Genomic DNA, 22559 nt, shown 5'->3' with positions numbered 1-22559 from the left:
AGTAAAGTAAGAGCCAGAGCGCTGTGTCCAGGATCTTCTCTTGGGCCCCTCACCGTGGTGTCTGTCAGGCGCAAGGAGAAACCAGGGAAATGTTTTCATGGCGTTTAAGGGCAGAAGGGGCCATTAGCTCAGCTAGTCTGACCCCCGAATAACACAGAATTACACCATGACACGTATTGATCCCACAGACCTTAGATAGATCAAAGCATTTCAGCCCTCAGGAAGGAGGCTAAACTGGGTACCAGAGGCAGCGGACAAGGGGCCCCCAAGGCAATGGCAGGGAGCTGACGAGGTGAAATATGCCCAGATGATCCCAGCAGGCGACCCACCCCCATGCTGCAGAGGTGAGAGTCCCTGTTCCTCCTGCCCTTAAGAATCTCTGGTGGTAAGTGGGTGCCCCCAGTTCCCCAGATAAGAATCCTCCATGTGGTTTCCCTGGCTTCACCTCCAAATAAGAACATTGTGTGGAGGGAGTGGGAGGAAGGTTGTCTCGCAGATCTGTAAAGGGGGACTGTGTCTCCCTGTCTGGCCCAGGTTCCTGGGAGGAAGTGATCTCAGTGTGTCTGGCTGTCTCCATTCCTCCCATCCATAAGAATCCCTGGTGTGTGGGTGCACCCTAGACCATTAAGGATCTCTGGTGGGTGGGTGTCTCTCTCCCCCTAGTCAGGATCTCTGGGGCGTGCCTGTATAAAAGGAGACTTTGACTCACCCAGGCTGGGCTGCCATCATGGAACAGACCAGGTCCTTCTGTGGAGGTTTTGCGTTCCTCCAAGGACGTGATCTCAGTGTGTGTGGGTGTCCCTGTCCCTTCAACCCTTAACAATCCCTGGTGCGTGGGTGCGCTGGGCCCTATGACAATCCCCTCTGTCTTACCCCCCATGAGGGATCCGGTGGATGTGGGTGTTCTCCACACTACTGAGGGTGTCTGGTGCCCCTGTCCCTCCTGGTTAATAGTGGAGTGTGTGGGTGTCCCCCTGCCCATTAAGGATCCGTGTTGTGCGGATGCCCCCGTTCTTCTCATTAAGAATGGTGCAATGGAGCATATGGGTGTGTCCCGCACCCCATGAACTAGCTGCCGTGTGTGGTTCCCCTGCCCCCATCCAGGCTCTGTGGTGTGTGGGTGTCTCTGTTCCCCTTTTCAAGATCTGTGTGGCGGGGGGGGTACCTCCCCCCAAGTCAGAATCCCCAGCGTGTGGGTGCTCCCATCCCCCCACCCAGGCTCTGCGGGGGAGGGGGGTGTCTAAAAAGAGACTGTGTCTCACTGTCTTGCCCAGGCTGCGCTGCAGGGGCTATTCACAGGTGCGATCCCACTACTGATCAGCACGGGAGATTTGACCTGCTCCGTTTCTGACCTGGGCCGGTTCACCCCTCCTTAGGCAACCTGGGGACCCCAAGCTTCCCCAGGATCACCACATTGATGCCAAATTTAGTGTGGACACCCGATTGGCACAGCCCCCAACTCCTGAGCTCAAGCAATGCACCGGCCTCAGCCTCCCCAGGCGCTGGGATCACAGGCACCAGCCACGGAGCCCGGCTTGTTTTGCGATCTGGCAGCTGGAACTTTAAACTCTGCTTGTGAGCTCTGTGCCTTGGCCAGACGGGGACAGCCTGGAACTGGGAAATGCTCCTGCTCCCCCCGCCCCCGTCTCATGTCGAGCTGCAGGCGCCGCTGTCCTGCCAGGTAAGATCCCGGCTGTTTCGGTGCCCCCTTCCCCCGCCCAGGTGTCCGGGTACCTCTGCTCCCCATACAGAATCCTGGATGTGTGGGTGTCCGTCCCTCTGCAGAGGATCCCAGAGTGTGGATGCCCTTGTCTCCCCTACAAGATCCTGGGTGTGTGGGTGCCACTCTCCCCCCAGCAGATCTCTGGTGGGTGGGTCCCCAGGGTGTGAGTGCTCCCATCCCCTGATACAGGCTGGGGGGGGTATAACTGGCTCTCCCTGTCCTGCCCAGGCGGTGCTACAGCAGCTGTTCACAGGGGCAGCAACCCCACTGTCACCCTGCAGCTTTAACCTGCTCCAGGGGTGACCTGCTTCACCCTCCTGTGGGAGCCCGGGGACCCCGAACTGCCCAGAATCACCTGATTGATGCCGAGCTTAGCACAGACACCGGCTCAGCATGGCAGGGAGCTGCCCTGAGCCCTGACAATCAGCTTCCCTCAGCCTCCTGCTGCACAGCGAGGGTCCCACGCGAGAGGCTTTGGGCCCAGTTTGTTCAGGAGCGTCCCAGGCTCCAGCTGTAAACTCTGCTGGTCAGTTCTAATCTTTGGCCACACGGGGGCGGCCGGCACTGACGGTCCCACCTAAACGCTGTTTGCGTTCGACCCTTCGGATCGCAGATTGTAACCCGCGGGCAGATCTCTGAGTGCAGCCAAATCCCTCCCCAAACTGAACATTGAAGCAGCAGCTCCCGTTGGAAAGATCAGGATTTTTGCCTTTAAAAACAAGGAAAATGTCTCCAGCGAGAGACTGAAGAAGCTCAATTGATTTCATTGACTGGAGGCTAAGAGGCGATTTAATCACTGTTTTAAATACGTTTTACAAATTCCCAGAGGGGGGGAATATGTGATTTAAAGGGTTCTTTAATTCACCAGACAAAGATTGAACACGACCCCATTGGCTTGCAGTCGATGTCAGAAAATTCCACCTGGAAATGACCATTTTTTAACCGTGAGGCTAATTATCTAGTGGAACAAGCTCCGCAAGGGAGGTGGTAATTTCCCCATCACTTGCAGTTTGTAAATCAAGACTGCAGCTCTTGCTGCAAGATACCTGGTGTGTGGGTGTCCCTGTTCTGTGTTTCGGGATCCCTGGTACATGGTGCCTCCCTCTCACCAGTTCAGGATCCCCACAATGGGAGCTCCCATCCCCCCATACAGTCTCTGCGGGGGAGGGGAGGTGTCTAAAAAGAGACCGTGTCTCACTGTCTTGCCCAGGCTACGCTGCAGGGGCTATTCACAGGTGCGATCCCACTACTGATCAGCAGGGGAGATTTGACCTGCTCCGTTTCCGACCTGGGCTGGTTGACCCCTCCTTAGGCAACCTGGGGACCCCAAGCTTCCCAGGGATCACCATATTGATGCCGAACTTAATGCGGACACCTGATCGGCACAGCCCCCTGACCAGGCCAGAGAGAGCAGAAGGTTTCCCGTATTGTTTCCCGCTCTTGTTTTCTTGACTAGTTTCTCCTCTGCACCAGCTTGCTCTTTTGCTTTGTGAGCCTGGCTAGCTCAGTTGGTAGAGCATCAGACTTTTAATCTGAGGGTCCAGGGTTCAAGTCCCTGGTCAGGTGATAAACTACTCAGGAAGGACTTAAACTGTGTTTCTGGAGTCCACTTTCATGTTACTTTTTTTCTCTAGGATTTTGCCTTTCCTCAGAAGGGCCTTTGTGTGGGGGGGATTGAAGGGGCAACTTCCTGACAGCCCCTCTGTCCTTGCAGCCTGGAGGAATAAAGGCCTCTGGGCATATAGCATGTTCCTTCCCTGCACACACACACACACACACAGAATATCCCTAAGGAATTACAATCACCTGCTGCCTTCCCCTGTCCTGCTGGATCCCCAAACGAGGATGCTCTTCAGCCTAAACCCATGTCCCCTCTTTTCCCAGTGCCCCTCAGTCCCAACCCTCAGTCCCTCCTGTGCTCACTGCTCCTCACTCCCAACCAGAGCCTGCTCCTCTTCACCCTTCTCCTCTGTCCCAACCCACAGCCCCCTCCTATTCCCGGTGCCCCTCAATCCCAACCCACAGCCCCCTCCTATTCCCGGTGCCCCTCAATCCCAACCCACAGGCCCCTCCTCCTCACACTGCTCTTCAATCCCAACCCACAGCTCCCTCCTTCCCTCCAGCAGCAGGTGCTTCAGACCCTTACATTGCAGTGTAGACATACCCTGAGAGGGCATCTATACTGTGATAAAATCCCTGTGGCCCGGCTGGCCTGGATGATCTGATTTGGGCTCCTGGGGCTCAGACTGGAGCCCAGGCTCGGCGACCCTCACCCCTCGTGGGGTCTTGGAGGCTGGGCTGAAGCCCAAGTGTCTACACTGTAATTTTATAACCCTGCAGCACAAGCCCCACAAGCCTGAATCAACTGACCCAGGGTTTGAGAATAGTGACTTGGGTGTGTTAATGGCAGTGTAGACATAATGCTAGGCTATGTCCACACTGCAATGAAACACCCACGGCTGCCCCGTGCCAGTGCAGGCTCCCAGGCAAGGGCTGTGGGGTGGTAAATTTGCAGTGTAGACATCTCCGCTCAAGCTCAATATCGGGCTCTGGACCCCACAAGGTTGGGAGGGAGTTTAGCAAGCAAAAAAGGTAAATTGGCAGTGGAGTATTCCCCTGGACTCAACGGCATTTCTCCATTGGTCTGTCTGCTTTGGGGCAGGGACAATAACACGTCCTGCTGCTTTCGTTGTTTCAAAGGGCGGTTTAGGATTTTCATTGTCATACACGGTGCACAAAGCAGGACTCAACCCTCGGTGCAAACTAAATGAGCTGCCCACAGATTCTGGCAGCCACAATGAGCCATTTGGTGTGAGAGTCCAGACCTGCCTCGTCCCAGAGGGAGGGGGTCATCTGCGAGGGGCTTAGAACACTCATCTACCACCTCCTAACTCCCAAACTTTCAGTAACTCTGTTATCAGTGCCTGTGAGTGTTATTTAAACCATAAAACCAGCCACCCTGCGCTAGACCACAGGTCCCTCTAGCTTCTTATTTTTTCTTTTTACAGTAGCCAATACCAGGTGCCCCAACAACCAGTCAACAAGGCACTACTGGGAGTTGAATCCAGGATCTCCTGTTTACAAAACAGGTGCTTTAGCCAGCTAAGCCATGGTGCCTGCTTGTGTCTAAGCTCTCATGTCTGCCCAAACCTGACTCCCTGCCATCCCCACCGGGGCCTGACAAGCTTTGCTTGCATTTGGATTCTTCAAAACAGAGGAGCAGGTGACATTTTCCTTGCAAGCTGTGTGTGTGTGTGTGTGTGTGTGTGTGTGTGTGTGTGTGTGTGTGTGTGAATCTTTGTCCAGGTCTGCACTACAAAGTTATTTCAGCAGAATTATATTGCTCAGGTGTGTGAAAAACACACAACGCTCCCTCGGTCAGCAGCTTGTGGCTGGTGCACACACTGTAATGCCACGTCTGGCGACAAAACTGCCCTGTTTTGGTGACAAAATAAAACCACCTCGACGAGAGGCCTAGAACTTTGTGCAGCAAACTTAAAGTGACAAGTTGTCAGTGTAAATGCTGCTGTTCATTATATCACCATAACTGGACTCCTCCAGTATCCCACAATGCCTGCTATGAACTCGCCTGCCCTGCATTCCTGCTACAGAGCCATGGGCCCCTCCCCTTTCATCGCTCTGGGAAGTTCTGACAGCTGAGCCTGCTGCTCTGCTCCGGCAGCCAGGAGCAAATCACCGCCGTGGATATTGCTCTCTCCCGCACTGCGAACACAGAGCAGGCGGCAGAAGCAGGGGCGGCTCTACGAATTCTGCCGCCCCAAGCAGGGAGGCGCGTTGCGCCGCTCACGCCGCCGGGCGCCGGTCCCGCGCCTCCGCGGGACCTCCCGCAGATGTGCCGCTGGTCCCACGCCTACGGTGGAGCTTCCACAGTTATGCCTGCGGGAGGTCCACACGAGCCGCGGGACCAGCGCACCTGCCGCAGTCATGCCTGCGGGAGGTCCGGTCGTCCTGCGGCTCCGTTGGATCTCCCACAGGCATGACTGCGGAAGGTCCGCCGGACCCGCCTGACGCCCTCCCATTAAAATGCTGCCCCACATGCGCGCTTGGCGCACTGGGGTCTGGAGCCGGCCCTGGGTGGAAGCTTCCTTACAGTGCGGGGGGTGGGCCTTACGGGCCATGGACCTCTAAACCCCCATGAGCCAGCACCCCTGACACCGAGCCAGGCAGGTAGCAGCATGTGTGTGTTTGACAAAGACTGCTGTGCTGTGTTGAGCCAGTGAGGGAAGCAGGGGCTGATATTGGTGCTGTCCCCCTCCCCCTGCCTCAGGACTGGTTGCTTCCAGCAGCTGTCTGAACTTAGAGACAGCGCCGACACTCTCACTCTTCTCTAACACACACACTCCCTCTCCCCACACACAGTCTCTGCCCCATCACACACACTTCAGGTGAAAAGCGGCTGTCAATGTAGTAGGATGTGATGCTGTACCAGCCTATGAGACATTGCAAACCCTTCCCAAAGCACCCTGCAGCCAGTTGCACAGTGGGATAGCTACCACAGTGCACTGCTCTCTGTGGCGATCCAAGAGTTGCTAGCGTGGATGTGCTCTGGTGACACAAGCCGCATAGTGTGGATACGCAACAGCAGTTTAATTAAAATGCTTTAAGTAAAGCCGCATAACTCTGTTGTGTAGACACAACCTGAGAGTGAGACAAGACCTAGCTCCTGTTGACACCAAGGATGCTCAGCCACTGAAACTAAATTGTTAAATTTAAAGAATGGCAAGTTCCTCCATAGTTGGCAGGACTCAACCCCGAGCAAGGAGCCACCAATGGATTTCTAATCTATCACCTTAATCGCTCAGCCACAACTACTTGCTTTATGCAGTTTTCTCACTACACTCTAGTTCTGATCTCACTGAGTGATCATTTCCAATTGTTTAACCAGACCAGCTTCTACACCCCACACACTGCTATGCTTGTGTCCATGGCTGAACAGCAAGAATTCCTGCCCATTTCCCTTCTGGCTGGAGTATGATGAGAATATGTTTGTGGTTAATGACGTTGCTGAGGATTGTTGTCCCTTTCCTGCCTTGATTAATCCTGCCTTCATTCAGACAGTCCCTTTCCCGCCATATCCCCAGCACATCAGTGATTGCAATATCAGGGGGCAGGTTTTCTCTGAGGCACTGAGCTTTGCCAGGGGGTTGGTGGCTCCTTTCTTTCCTCACCCTGGAGTAAACTCAGCTTTTTATTCCATCCCTGATGTTTCATGGAATAACAACGCAGCATGAAGAAAGAGTTGGGCACAGCGGGTCTCAGGGAGGAAGAAGAGAGGTGCAAGCGGTGGGCTGGGCTGGGCTGGGCAGGGGAGGGGACAGAGACGTGTGGGTGGCAGGCAGGATGGGTGTCACGGGAGGGGACAAAGAGGTGTGGGTGGGGGGCAGGGCAGGTCTCAGGGGAGGGGGCAGAGAGGTGTGGGTGGTGGGCAGAGCGGGTCTCAGGGGAGGGGCAGAGAGGTGTGGGTGGTGGGCAGAGCAGGTCTCAGGGGAGCGGCAGAGAGGTGGGTGGTGGGCAGGGCAGTCTCAGGCGAGGGGCAGAGAGGTGCGAGTGGTGGGTAGGGCAGGTTTCAGGGGAGGGGCAGAGAGGTGTGGGTGGTGAGCAGGGCGGTTCTCAGGGGAGGGTGCAGAAAGGTGTGGGTGGTAGGCAGGGTGGGTCTCGGGGAGGGGGCAGAGAGGTGTGGGTGGTGGGCAGGGCAGGTCTCAGGGGAGGGGCAGAGAGGTGTGGGTGGTGGGCAGAGTAGGTCTCAGGGGAGGGGGCAGAGAGGTGTGGGTGGTGGGCAGAGCAGGTTTCAGGGGAGGGGCAGAGAGGTGTGGGTGGTGGGCAGGGCAGGTCTCAGGGGAGGGGCAGAGAGGTGTGGGTGGTGGGCAGGGCAGGTCTCAGGGGAGGGGCAGAGAGGTGTGGGTGGTGGGCAGAGCAGGTCTCAGGGGAGGGGCAGAGAGGTGGGGGCGGTGGGCAGGGAGGGTCTCAGGGGAGGGGCAGAGAGGTGTGGGTGGTGGGCAGGGCAGGTCTCAGGGGAGGGACAGAGAGGTGTGGGTGGTGGGCAGAGCAGGTCTCAGGGGAGGGGCAGAGAGGTGTGAGTGGTGGGCAGGGCAGGTCTCAGGGGAGGGGCAGAGAGGTGTGGGTGGTGGGCAGAGCAGGTCTCAGGGGAGGGGCAGAGAGGTGTGGGTGGTGGGCAGGGCAGGTCTCAGGGGAGGGGCAGAGAGGTGTGGGTGGTGGGCAGGGCAGGTCTCGGGGTGGGGCAGAGAGGTGTGGGTGGTGGGCAGACCTTGGGGCAGAGGGGTAGAGGCACGAGCAGCAGGCAAGGAGGCCTCAGGGGAGGAGAGGAGAGAGCAAGAGGCGGACTAGCTCTTAGGGAGCTTCCAGTGCTCATGCCCTGCCTCCCCAAATGTAAGAGTCATGGGCCACCTGTTCTCTGGGTCTTCACTAACCAAACCCCTCCCGGAGCTCTGTTGATGGGATCAGCCCTCCTGTTGACACAGTGCTGTCTGCACCGGGGCTGGGTTGATAGAACTGCATTTCTTGGGGGAGTGTAAATTTTTTACACCCCTAGTAATGTAGTTACACTGACCTAATTTTGGAGCATAGACCTGTCCAAAGAATCACACACACACCTTGGGAGCAAAACTTCACCTGCTCCTCTGCTTTACAGAATCCAAACACGAGCAAAGCTTGTCAGGCCCCTGTGGGGTTTGGCAGACAGTCAGGTGTAGGCAGACAGGATGCTTTTAATAACAGCAAGCACCATGGCTTAGCTGGTTAAAGCCCCTGTTTAGTAAACAGGAGACCCTGGGTTCAACTCCCAGTGGTGTCTTAGGAAGTGGCTTTTGGGGCACCTGGCATTGGCTACTGTCAGAAGACAAGATTCAGAGCTAGGTGGACCAATGGTCTATCCCAGAGTGGCTATTCCTATGGTTTAAATTACACTCACAGGCACTGATAACAGAATTCCAGAAAGTTTGGGAGTTAAGAGCAGACAGACCAATGGAGAAATGCCATGAGTCCAAGGTAATACTTCACTGCGGTTTTACCATTTCCCCTTGCTAAACTCCCTCCCAACCTTGTGGGCTCCTAGAGCTGGGTACTGAGCCTGAGCCCAGACACGGACACTGCAACTTTATCCAGACCAAGCTGCAAGATCCTGATTAATATGACATGGGCCAGCCCTGGGTGTTTCATTGTACTGGAGACGTAGCCTAATGTTATGTCTACACTGTGATTAAAACACCCAGGGCACCTGTCTCAAAGCCCAGGTCAGCTGACTCAGGCTTATGGGGCTTGGGCTGCAAGACTATAAAATTACAATGCAGACAAATGGGCTTGAGCTCAACCTCTGAGGCCCCATGCGAGGGGAGGGTTTCTGGACCCAGGCTTCAGCGTGAACACAAATATCTGCACCACAGTTTTTAGCCCCACAGCTTTAGCTCCATGAGCCCAAGTCAGATGACCCAGGCCAGCCATGCTGCCATCTTTATCCCAGGAGAGATGGACTCTAAGGGTACATCTCCATTGCAATGTCAGCCCAGGTGTAGCACGCTGTGCTCAAAGCAGCACCCTGCAAGCCCCATATTCACCACTCTCATATAATGATGACATGGTTTGTACAAAGTCTGCCTGGTGAGGTATCATTTCAAAAGTCTTGATCTGTTGCACATTAATATCGTGTTGGATTGTGTGTGCTCGTATTGGTTGGGAAGTTATGAAGTTTTGCTCTGTGTGTGTTACTAAGGCCTGGTCTACACTAAGCTCGGGGGTCGAACTAGGGTACGCGAATTCAGCTACGTGAATAACGTAGCTGAATTCGAACTACCCTAGTTCGACTTACTTACCGTCCAGACGCCGCGGAAGCGAACTCCGCGGCTCCAAGGTCGACTCCGGCAACTCCTCCTGCCGCGGTGGAGTACCGGAGTTCGAACTAGCGCTTCCGGGGTTCGAACTATCGCGTCTAGATCAGACGCGATAGTTCGAACTCCGAGCAGTCGAACTCGCCGCGTCGACCGTCCCGGTAAGTGTAGACTAGCCCTGAGATATGTTATGAGGTTGGGAAATGCCCCCCACCAGCCTTTCAGGTGTGACAAGGGAGGCGCCAGACTCGCTGCTGGCCCATTGAAGGGATCCACACTCCCGAGGACTATCCCAGGAACGGTGTACAATGCAGGCTTCTCCGAGATAGCACAGAGACAATGGACACTGCTTGAGTCTCATCATAGCAAAGGAGCTTCCTAGCAAGTTGGAAGAAACTATGAAAGGGGGGTAGAGACATTATGAATTAGCCTCTCTCCCCCACAACTCAATACCTGTAAACACATCTGGAGGACAAACACTGAACTGAGATAAATGAGAAGAGAATAATAATAATACATTCAAATCAAAGTCCCCAAACAGACTAGTATGGGTGTTTCAGCAGAAAATTTTCAGTTTGGGGAATTTTGTTTTCTCAGTCAGACCTTGCCAAGGGAAGCAGGGAGAAAATGTTTGAGTTGCCTCCTTCAGAACAGCTTGGCCTAGACACTAGCTCTGGTTCACTGCTCTGGCCTTGCTCGGGTTGAGGGTATTTTAATAATTTGGGCAGGTCCCAGGGTGTTTGGGGGAGAGGATTAGGATGTTACCTTTTGAGATAAAAACTAAGAAATACAGCACTAGAGAAATTTTTTTTAGAAATCTGAGATTTAGACATTTAATTTAAAGCAAGGGAGGTCTGAGTTTCTGAGAAGGTTTTTGTTTGCAAGAAGCAACATTGGTTGATCTGTCATTGTACCAAAGGGGGAGATGGTTGTCTATAAAGGAGAGGTGAAAACTAAACGTAGCATATGAGGATGCAATTTGAACCCATGCGTGCAGAGCACAATGGATTAGCAGCCCATCTTCTTAACCACTCAGCTACCTCATGTGAGCTGCTAGAAAAGGGACAGGAGGAGAAATCTAAGGCCAGCAGAGATAGGGACACCATGGAGTTTTTACATACTAAGCGGAGGCAGGGGCTGAATGAGCTCCCCCCTCACATCTAGTGAGGAGCTGGGAAAGACTTCAGCAACAGACCGTGTTTGCATAGACACATCTAGTCTGCCTAGATATGCAGCATGATGGGGCCACTTTCCCAAAATGACCAGTTTTGGCTGGTGGCGGGTTACAAATCACTTTAGGATTGAGTGGAATGAAATGTTGTTATCCTTCCTGCATGAGTGAAGGGCAGCAGAACACACCTAGTCTGTCCTGATGGGGGGGGTGTGGGTTGGTGACGAATAGCTTTTATTGGACTGCATAGAAGCAATTGAGGATGTCACCCTAAAGCAGTGGTCCCCAAACTTTTCACACTGTGCCCTCTTAGCCATGGCTAAGGCCCCCCGGAAGCTGCGGTCGAGAACCAGGGCTGGGAGTGGGGCTGTTGCTTGCTGGGGAGAGGGGTGCAGACAAGGGTAAGGGGGTCGCGGCTGGGCCAGGGGCTCAGGCTCAGGCTGAGGGTGGGCGAAGAGCTGGGACAGAGTGGGGCTGAGTGGTGCTCCCTCCTTGCCCTCCATGGGGGCTGGCTCGGGCCCTGAGGTGCCCCCATGACCATTCCTCTGTGCCCCCCGAGGAGGCATGCCCCACATTTTGGGAATCACTCCCCTAAACTGACCCCTAGTCACTAAGCAGGGGCTAGTGATGCCAAAGCCCCGGGACAGGGAGCTTTGCCAGAGTGGAGCCTGCAGGTCACATGCTGGGGGCTGACGCAGGCTCAGTGCTCTGGAACAGCTCTGAACCAAACCCAGGCAGAGTCCTCATCAGTGTGACACCGCCCAGGGGACGCTGTCACTGGGGGAAACCTCCTGGCCTTCAGCACCTCCTGGGACTGACCTTGGACCTTTCAGCACCCCTGTTCCATGCCAGGAGCTTCCTGTAGTGAGTCACCTTAGCAGGACACCTGGGAAAGCCCTACACACCCCCTCCACACACACACAAGGAGTCCTGCACCCCCAACTTCCACAATCACCAGTGACTCTCAGCCAGCGTTGTAAAACAGAAGGTTTATTAGTGGTCTGGAGTCCAGCCTGGGAAAGTTCTGTGTTAGCACAGGAAGCAGGAAGATTCAGCAACGTCCATCTTCATGAGACCCAGAACTCAGAGCCTGGGCTCTCCCCTTGAGTCCCCAAACCAGTAGACTCCTTGCTTCCAACAGCCCAACTCAGCCAGGCCCTTTTGTCCCTCTTCTGTTTGTCCCTTTGTTCTGTTTCCCTGGCAACCTGGTCACCTGGCCTCCACCTCGTTCTTTGTTCTCTGAAGGACGTAAATCACACACCGTGTAGAGGTCAAGCAGAGGAGTTTACTGCACACAGCACTGGTGGAGTGTCACCTGGCTTATTAGGCTCAGAGGCACTGTCAGTCAATTGATTACAATAGAATATATAGGTTTTCTATCGGCAGGGGAAAGTGACGGGGTAGGCAGTTCCTCACCCCAGCTTAGGTTTTGCAGCAAGACAAGATAGCACAGTAGCCAATGGTTAACAGGTTACATAATGTCTCCACCCATGATCTTAAGTTAGCAAGTTAACATTTAAAGAATACTTTGATAAAATGTTAGTAGTATAAAATATATATGTTGAATTCTGATTTGGGGTCCATAGGAATGGAGCAACTCCTTTGATTGTCCAACATTGTACATTCCTAGGGGTTAAAGCAAAGAAACAATGAAAGTATATGGCAATAAAGATTGTTTTCTGTGTGTCTTAAGGCAGGCATTGGTCCCTGGGAAGGGAGGTGGAAGGATGCCATATCTTATACTGACATGTGACAACTTCTCATAAACTCGAGGTTGGATCTGTGGGAAAAACATCTCCCTACAGAGGAGACTAACACAATAGGAACAGGGATTCTTTGTTCAATCTGCAACTCTGAATAAGACACAATTCTTTAGTTCTTAGCTCCAACACCTGGCAATTTGCTGACCAGGCCTATCTTACTAGGCAAGGCTGTCTGTTTATCCCAGCTTTCTCTTAGCTGATCACGATTTGCTAGGCCTCCAGTCCCTTGACCATACTCTGGACTTTGGGTCTGGAAAAGAGCTGGCACAATCCATAGATCAGGTTGTTATATAAAATGCACATGGATTTGAACCCTTCACATACAGTAATGGCAACGTTCTTGGTTCAGGCTTGAAGCAGTGATGGAATAAACTGCAGGTTCAAATTAAGTTTCTGGAGTACAGCCACAGCTGGGATGGGTCATTCAGTCCTTTGTAGAGCGCTTCAGTTTGTAGCAAAGTCCCTCCAGAGGAATGAAGCAGGATTGAAGACAAGATGGAGACGAGGCATAAGCCTTTTATAGTCTCTTGCCGTGTGGTCTTTGTTTTCTTTGTCCTAAGGACACTCTATCCAGCACATGGCATAGAAAAACCTTAGAGTTCTGTCCATAGGCAGGTTCCTGCATACCTTGCTGAGTCACAAGGAGTATCTGCCTTCTCTCAGTGGGTCAGTTGTATAACTCATGGTCCTTAATGAGCCATCAAGCAGGCTAGGCAGAACTGACACCAACTTGTCTGGCTGGAGTGTTCCCCGGAAGCATTGCACAAGTTTGAAATACGGGCAGCATAGAGCCAATATTCATAACATCAACTACAAAAAAGATGCACATCTAGAGATAGTATCATTATAATTAGCCAATCAGAACCTCTCCATAGACCCCTTACACGACAATCTTTCTACAATATTGGCTGCAAATATATGAGTGGTTGCAACAGTGAGCTATAGTTACAGTTTATGTCAATAACGTCACAGGAGGTGACACGGCATCAGTGAGACTGATACTGGAATACTGCCTCCAGTTCTGGTGTCCTCATTTGAAAAAGATGTTGTGAAATTGGAGCTGGGGCAGCAAAGAGCCACCAAATGTTCTGAGGGCTGGAGAAAAATGCCTTCTAGTGAGCTATTGAAAGAGCTCAACCTGTTTAGCTGATCAAAAGAAGATTGAAAGGTGACTTCATTGAAGTGTTGAAGTGCCTTATTGGAGAGAAAATATTGGGTATGAAAGGGCTCTTTAATCGAGCAGAGAAAGGCATAACAAGACCCAATGGCTGGAACGTGAAAAGAGACAAATTCATATTACAACTAAGGCACAAATATTCAACAGCGAGGATGATTCACCACAGGAACAAGCTACCAAGGAAAGTGGTGGATTCTCCATCTCCTGATGTCATTTAATGAAGACTAGATGCCTTTCTGGAATGTGTTTGCCCCAAAAGTAGCTATTGGGTCATACAGGAGGCCTGTGATATGCAGGGGGTCAAATTAGATGCTCTAATGGTCTCTTCTGGCCATAAAGTCGACTAATTTCTGAAAAACTGAGTGTAGAATTGGGAGCAGCATCTGATGTTTTACTGTCTAGCCGGCTTGCTGCCTAGAACGAACGCTCCTTGAGTGGGGTGATCCACAGGGAGTAGCTCAAACCTCCAAAGTGCCTGGCCAGGGGCAGGACATTAGCACAGTGACGGAGGGGTGTGGCAGTGACATCACAAAGGCCTTTTGAAGGACCTCAGACTATTGGTCAAAGGTGGTGGGGAGGTGGTGACCTCACAGAGAGATGCTGACATCAGCCAGGCAGGACAGGGGCGAGGGGTCAGGGAAACCTCAGAGACCCCTGTGGCTTTGCTTCAGCAAGTCTCCTTCTCCAGGTCTCTCTTTGAGGACTGAGAGAGTATTCGGGTTCACGTACGTGAGCGCCAGGAGGAACCTCTTTCGAGTTTTCTCCTTCCCTTTTCCTGATTTTACTGGAAAACAGATGTCCCTGTTTAGAAGGTAAGAGCCTCCTCGAGGTTTGAAACCTGTTCAGTCTGATCCATCAGGTGACAGTTGAATTCTAGGCATGGAAAACACGAGCTTATGGAGGCTGAATTTTATTCTGCACCTGGAATTTTGTCCCCTAGAATCACTGGGGACATTAGGGTTTGTCCTTTTCGTTTCACCTTTTCCTCCATCCCTCCCTTCCTCCTTTCTCTTCTTCTCTTGCTTCTTTTGTCCTTTCTCCTGTTCCCCTCCCAACACCAGGAGGGTGTGTGTGTGTGTGGTGGTGGGGGGAGTGCTCTGCAGCTCCCACTGTGGCAGGTCCACCCAAAAATGTGGGGCTGAAATAGTGCTCGGGCAGTCAGGGCTGGATTAACCTTTTGTGAGCCCTGGCACTAAACATATTTATGGGCCCCTCTGTAGTCACTGTGGGCTCCGAGTGTGGACCTGGTGGGGCAGTGCCATTGGTGCCATAGTATAGCCAGTACTGAACCTCAGAGACATTTTTCATTTTGATCACACACCCCTACATGACTATATGCATTGCCATACACAGCTCCCTCAGCCCCCGGGTTTTCTCATTGAGCTGTACACCCATGTGGGTTTACCAGTGTCCACAGTGAGTAGAACTTTCAGAGTGACCAAGGAAACTTTCCAGATGTATCTCCTTCCTCATTTAGACCTTCTCTAGCCATGTCTCCAGTACCCCCTATGTCACCAGTCACTGCATGTGGTCCTAGTCTCAGCTCAGAGTTCCACAGCCAGCAGATACCTGATCAGTTCTGACAGATCCCTCCCTCAGCAGCCATCCTCCCATGTGAGCCAGCCACCTGCAAACACCATTTCCCCAAAGTGAGGACAGCCCTCGGGAATCTGAAGTCACCAGCCTCTCTACCTCTGCTCCCGTCTACATACTAGTCTGCTACCTGGTCACCACCACCTCTCCCCATGGATGTTTCCTTTCTACTTTGGACATGCTCCCACCCAGCTGGAAGCTCCCTCTGCAAGCCTGACCTGCTCCCTCTTTCCCTGCTCCCCTTGACATTCCTGTCCTACTGGTGACCTCTGTTCCTTGAGGTGAACTCCAGTGTCTTTAGCTGCTCTAGCTTAATGGCCCCAGTAGTCACAGAGCCACTTGTAGCTTCTCTGGCTACAGCCATGGGGCCAATTACCAGAGGCCAGCCTTAGCCAGCTGCAGCACGAGGGGTGGCAATGCCAGGGCTGAGCATGCTTGAACCTTGCAACGGCAGCACTAGGGACTCTAAATCCTCAGCCCTGGCCCTAGGCAGCTGCAGACTCTGGAGTTAGGCACTTCCCTCCTCTAGGCCATGGCTTTAAGTACCTGAGATGCCCATCACTGCAGCAGAGGCCACCAATTCCCACGCCCCCCTCAGCCAGCACCTAGTCGTGCAGAAAGTGCAGCCTGCATGATTTTGGAGGCTGGGATGCCAGGAGGTTCCCATCCCTGAGCAGCAGCTCTGCAACAAGCTCACATGCCCCCCTCCGCTGTGGGACCAGGACCCTGTGCAGACAGTGGAGTTACCCTGTGTATAACCAGTTCTGGCCAAAGCCTGTTGAAGTGAGTGGGAGTCTTTTCATTGTTTTTAATGGGCTGTGTATAGAAGCAAAGACCCCATTCTAGACTCCAGGAGCAAAATGCATTCTGTGCGGCACTGGTTTACTATTGAACCAGGAAGGTCTCACATTACCTAGTGAATAAGCAACACCTCCTACAGCACCTAACGCTTTCTGAGAGACTTCCCACCCAATTACTAAATGTGAACCTGCTTCGCTCACAAGGGCTGACCATATCAGGTGGGATGTTCACAAAAGCAGGGCACTTCTGTATTCAGCAGGGATTTTGGATGTGCACAGAACACAGACAGGACTGGTTCCCGCATGGTTACAGAACTGCAGTAAAGTGGAACAATTTTCAGCTTGTGTGTTTGGAAGATGTTTGGATCCATCTTATAAGACTGTCCTACCTAAATGAGGAAAAGTTGAGGTGCCTTTATTATTCTTTTGTTCCATTCTTTGTTTCTATGGGGAATTTGCCAGTGCAATATCACTGTCTTCCTTTTAAACAAACAAAACAAAAAAAATGGTAATGGCTGTTGAAAATAGCAATTCCAGCCCTAGTTAGCACTGGGAAGACCCCAGCATTTGTTGCTCAATTGTATCCTACTTTTTCTACAGCAAATGACAGTGGATCAGCATATTTGATTTGGGAGAAATGAAATAACAGTTGCCCAAATTGAGCTTGAGCACTCCTGAATTGTGAGGGTGTTCAAATCTGGAAGGCAGGTGCTAGATTCTCTTTCTGAATATTAGATAAACCTGGAAAGGAAAAGTCAATTTCTATTTTCATGGCTCAGAAGTGGAAATCCTCCTGTACTGTATCTGAAGCTGCCCAGGCCCTCTAGTAGAGCCTCCCCTCACTTACCATTTTAACTTCTGGTGGGATTCACGTACCTCCCTTGCTAGGCTTCAGATAGAGAGGGGCACTGTCCATTTAGTCCACCCAGTTCCTTCTTTGGGGGCTGCCAAGAGAGGTCACACCGGCATCCCTAAACCAGTCTGGGGAAGACTTCTGAGGGTGGTATCTGGGCCAAAGCTTTCTACTCCTTGGGCACACTTGTTCCCCATTCACGCTGCCACCCCCTTCTAGCAGCCAGCTCTCCATTCACAGCAAGCTGCAGCGCATAGAGTCTCTCAGCTTCCCTCCTCCCTTTCCTGTTGATACTGCTCTTGTGTGGATTGGTCCAGGCTGAGGTTGATGGTAGGATGGAAATTGTTGAAATCCTGGTGGAATTCCTCAAGGGCTTCTCTTCCATGGGTCCAGATGATGAAGATGTCATCAGTGCAGAGCAAATAGAGATGGGGCATTACGGGACAAGAGCTGAGGAAGCGTTGTTCTAAGTCACCCATAAAAATGTTGGCATACTGTGGGGCCATGCGAGTACCCATAGCAGTGCTGCTGACATGAAGGTATACATTGTCCCCAACTGTGAAATAGTTATGGGTGAGGACAAAGTCACCAAGTTCAGCCACCAGGTTTGCCAGGACTAATTGGTGAGGGTAGACTCTCAAGCCTACCCAGGAAAAGGGGTGTAGGGACTTGGGGGGGGGGATTAGTCTCAAGGCTGCCCAGGAAAGGACAGGTTAGGGACTTGGGAGATATTTGGGGAAAGGCAGAGTTCCAAGTGGCTCTCCCCTAAGATTTGGAATACACTTGGTGGTGGCACCTTACTGTTAACCTAAGCTGGTAAATAAACTTAGGGGGTCTTTCATTCAGGTCCCCACATCTGTACCCTAAAGTTCAGAGTGGGGAGGGAACCTTGATGGGGGAAAACGGATTCCCCACTTGTCGCTTGTGCACTGTCCTCCTCCTTCTCCTCTTCATCCTCCAAAAAGTCATTCTCCCTGCAACTCCTGTAGAGAAAGCTCTGTATTAACGATCTCTATAAATCTTTATGACGTTGCATTGTGTTATTTTGTATTAAGTATCTTTATGACATTGCACCTTGCATGATGTTATTTTGTATTTCATATGACTTGGCATTGTGCCTCTCTGTTTTCATACAACTTTGTATTAGATCCCTATATAGAAAATTGGTAGAAAACTTTGTATCAAATGTTATAGCTCCTAAGCATAGTATAGTTAAAGTAAAAGAAACATGTGCCTTTTTGCTAGAAGTAGAATAAGATCTTCCCCCCACTCTGTAATCAATTGCCCTATTGACTGAATGAGGTGTGAATGAGTGAGGCTTGGAAGACACCCACCTCCAGACAGCTACAACAGTTGCAGAGGGAATGGGAGCCACAGCAAAGGACAATACAGCTTGTCAAGTGGGCCCAACAAAGAAGCACAGACATATTGACGGCCTCAGGGATTAGAAGCAAGCACCTTCTTTAGAAAACACCCTCTTTTGAGCAGCATTGGGACAACACCCAGAGAAAAGCAGCACAAAGACCAACGGACACAGATCCAGATTTTGAATCTGGTCTAGATTTGCATAAGAGGGAAGCTGCTATAAATGTGAGGTGTCTTGCAGAAGGACCCCGGGTCTCGTCTTGTCACCATCGGAGCATCGATCCGGATCGGCAGAAGCCCGGCTCCATCCCTCCCCCATCTAACTCACCTCGCCAGTGCAGTTAAGGGGAGCAACTAGTTGGTAACAACAGCAAGACGGAGTGTGTTTGTGTCTGTGTGTGTGTGTGAATGCATGACTGTGAGATATCTCATATGCATATCATAGAGTATTAATTGATACCTGTATTACTAATAAATGTGGCGTTTTGCCTTAATCCCCCTGAAAAGATCCTGTATAGTACTTTGAGTACAACACTCCCAACTTGCACGCGTCCATGGACAGTGGTGGGGTAGTGGTGGCATCACCCCCCATAATTGCATGCAGTTCACGGTAGAAGCAGCATGTATGGGGCTGTGACCCAGAGAGCCCATTCGCCTCCCTGGCTTTTTGATACGCTTGCTTGAGCTCCTTGATTTTTACATGACACTGCTCTGTGTCCCTGGAGTAGCCTCTTTCCGTCATGATCCTGGAGAATTTAGCATACATATACCTCTACCCAATATAATGCAACCCAATATAACATGAATTCGGATATAACGGGGTTGGGGGGGGTGGGGGGGCTGCGCACTCCAGTGGATCAAAGCAAGTTCAATATAACGCGGTTTCACCAATAACACAGTAAGATTTTTTGGCTCCCAAGGTCAGCGTTATATCAGGGTAGAGGTGTATTTGTGTTTCTTTTTTTGGAACGTAGTTCTCCCATAAGAGATTAGTCTCCCCAACATGCGATGAGATCCAGTACCTCCCGTTCAGACCATGCTGGAGCTCATCTGTGAATCCAGGACTGCGTGGGCTCTCATGATGATGGACTCTGCATGGTCGCCTGTGATGGTGGATTGTCCTGATGGTCACCTGTGCTGATGAGCTCACCACAGTGGCCAAACAAGAAATGAAATTCAAAAGTTCCCGGGGCTTTTACTGCCTACCTGGCAAGTACATCGGAGTTGAGAGTGTTGTCCAGAGTGGTCACAAGGAAGCATTCTGGGATAGCTCCCGGATGCCAATAATGTCAAATTGTGTCCACAGTACCTCTAATTCGGAACTGCAATCTCGATTTTAGCACTACTCCACTTGCTGAGGTGGAGTACAGAAACCGGATTAAAGAGCCCTTTAAATTAAAAAAAGATTTGGGCATATAGACGGAATCAGTTTTATTTTGAATTAACTCGGCTAATTCCAAAATAACCACATACTGTAGACCAGCCCTAAGGCTATGTCTACACTTCAAACACTGGAAGTATTCTTCTGACAACCCAACCCAAGCCTGTCTACACTGGAGCTCACATTAACTACTTCTCTGTGGAGTAGATTTTTCACACCCCTGAGAGATGTGGCTATGTCAACATAGCTTTGCATTGTAGATCAGCCTCTAGCCGGCTTTTAGACATGAAAGGCAGTGGAGTCCAGCCTTTTCCTTGATATTGATGGTTGACGATTGCAGCTTTCCTACCTGTTAGACACATCCTATGACAAATGTCAGGCCTTTCCTTTGCAAATTAGAGACGTGGGGAACTCAGTGACCCTTACAGGCTAAGTGGGTAAAAAGTTATACAACTTGTCTCCTCGAGTAGTTTTCCTTTTAATAGAAATAGAACGTATTTTGCTTAGCTTCAAAGTTTATCTGAAATACAAAAAATTTAAATCTATACTGGGCCAATATTCTCATACACTCTTTCTCACACACATTCTCCCATCTCAGCCTTTGGAGGGAGGTTTTCTACCAGAACTCCTTACACTACATGTGAGTTCATATATCTCTGGCTCTTTTGCCATGTGTGTTGGTGGAAGGGGTTTCTTATATAGGAATGTTTGCATCATGGGGAAAAATAACTCTCTTGTCACACTTTTTAATCTTTCAAAGAGAAGTGATGTAAATACATAGTTTTCTCTTGTTTTAAGGTCTAGTCTACACTAAAGACATTTATTGGTGTAACTATATTTCTCAGAGGTATGAAAAATACACACTGGTGAGAAATGTAGTTACAAAACCCTCCTCCCCTGTGAAATAACACTACATCAGCAGGAGAGCTTTGCCTGCTAACATAGCTACCACCACTTGTGGGGGCTGGACTAATAAAGTCCTAGGGAAGAGATTTCTCCCATTGGTGGAGAGCATCTGTAATAGCAGTGCTACAGCTGCACCAACATCAGCTTTATTGTATAGCCAGAGCGTCAGACACAAAACCTTAGAATCAGGACTCAGCATGTGAGTATCCAGAAGTCTGAAATTGGAGCTTGACACATTTGTTGCCTCATTGGTTACCATCATTTCTACAGCCTGAAAGTCCTTGTTACCCACTCAGGCAGCCAGTTTGGGATCCACAGGGAAGGAATGTCCTATGAAGCACTCTCTCTTTGCATCCAAACGGTGAAGGATGATTGTTCTCAATCTAACCCTGGTATCCTCTGGGACGGTAATGAGACACACTGAACTAGGAAGTGGAGTTGGACAAAATTTCTTTGGGCCCTAAGGTTTTCCCACACTCACTGCTTTCATAGGTTCTCTCACTTGTGTGGATTTTCTGATGCCTAATAAGGTTCCAGCTGCAACTGAAGGTTTTCCCACACTCACTGCATTCAAAGGGGCTCTCCCCTGTGTGGAATCTCTGATGCCTAATAAGATGTGAGCTGAAACTGAAAGTTTTCCCACACTCACTGCATTCATAGGGCCTCTCCCCTGTGTGGACTGTCTGATGTCTAATAAGGTGCGAGCTGCGACTGAAGATTTTCCCACACTCATGGCATTCAAAGGGCGTCTTCCCCATGTGGATTCTCTGATGTGCAGAAAGAGCTGAGCTCTCAGTGAAGTATTTCCCACACTCACAGCATTTATAGGGCCGCTCCCCTGTGTGGATTCTTTGATGGGCAATAAGGTTTGAGCTGCGAGTGAAGTTCTTCCCACACTCACTGCATTCATAGGGCCTCTCTCCTGTGTGAATTCTCTGATGATCAGAAAGTGCTGATCTTACAGTGAAGCATTTTCCACACTCATGGCATTTATAGGGCCGCTCCCCTGTGTGGATTCTCTGATGAACAGAAAGGGTTGATCTTCGAGTGAAGTTTTTCCCACACTCACTGCATGTATTTTCCCTCTTTCCCATGAGGATTTCCTGCTGTGTTGTGGTTTCCTTGATGCTCTTCTGAGTTCCCCGACAGGAAATAAATTTACCCATTTTCTCTCCTGGCTGGTTTCCTTGCTCTCTTTCTGGTGTGTGCTGAGTCTCGCATGATTTTCCCTGCTCATGACTCTTCGACACATTTCTTTTTGATCTTTGCGATAATTCTCTGTGTTTAGCCACTTGCTCAACATTTTCCTGCTGAGAATTCTGCTCCTCTTTCTCACCTACCATTGCGTCACCTGCTGCAATAGAGACAGAAACCTCCAGGACAGGGATGGAAAGGGGAAGGCCAAACCAAAAACAAGTGCGGAAGGGAGGTCAAATAAAAATCAAGAACTGAACTCCCCCAAACTCTTCCCCCAAACAGGAGAGAGGAGGGGATCAATTCAGCCTCACATCCCATCCAAATTCACAGGGGAAGGGAGGAAGCTACTGCCTGGTGTCTGCTAGTGTCTACAGGAAGGCCATGAGCTATATTTACCCTGAGGATATGACCCCTGCTAGGGACAATATTGAACTGAGAGACCTTCCAAGGGCTTTGTAGGGCATCCCAGATGTTTCCTTCAGGCACTTACAGATTCTGAGTTGCTTTAATGTTTCCTCACCTGTGCAGGGAGCTCTCAGGATCTCTCTTTCCTCTGAACCCTGGAGGTCTGGGACCCATGGCTCTTCCCCTTGTTCCAGCTGGGTTATCACATCAAGTTGGGAAACTGGAAACCCTGCTCAGATAAAAGAAAACAAAAGGAGTTCAGTGGATTTCTGAAGACTTGGTCATAAAAAACATTCTATTAATTTTTCTTCAGTGCTTAGTGTGACCTGGTGTGCCTGGGTCAGGGCAGGTTGAAAAAGGGAG

The 22559-nt window shown here is 50.9% G+C and overlaps 1 long non-coding RNA gene and 2 other non-coding genes across 3 annotated transcripts; 2 read left to right on the top strand and 1 right to left on the bottom strand.

Annotated features, from left to right (window-relative positions):
• The first annotated feature begins 3216 nt into the window (after positions 1–3216).
• TRNAK-UUU lies at positions 3217–3289 on the top strand. The gene has a single exon. It is a non-coding gene; the product is annotated as a tRNA-Lys (tRNA).
• Positions 3290–8481: 5192 nt separating this feature from the next.
• TRNAT-AGU lies at positions 8482–8555 on the top strand. The gene has a single exon. It is a non-coding gene; the product is annotated as a tRNA-Thr (tRNA).
• Positions 8556–17778: 9223 nt separating this feature from the next.
• LOC123358173 lies at positions 17779–21806 on the bottom strand. The gene is made up of 3 exons (XR_006575646.1): positions 21757–21806; positions 19514–19695; positions 17779–17925 (listed from the first exon to the last, which is right to left on the bottom strand). It is a non-coding gene; the product is annotated as an uncharacterized LOC123358173 (long non-coding RNA).
• Between the last annotated feature and the right edge of the window lie 753 nt (positions 21807–22559).

This window comes from Mauremys mutica, unplaced genomic scaffold, assembly GCF_020497125.1.
Source record: "Mauremys mutica isolate MM-2020 ecotype Southern unplaced genomic scaffold, ASM2049712v1 001541F_np12_obj, whole genome shotgun sequence".
NCBI classification, from domain to species: domain Eukaryota; kingdom Metazoa; phylum Chordata; order Testudines; family Geoemydidae; genus Mauremys; species Mauremys mutica.
This window is presented reverse-complemented; position numbering and strand designations above follow the sequence as displayed.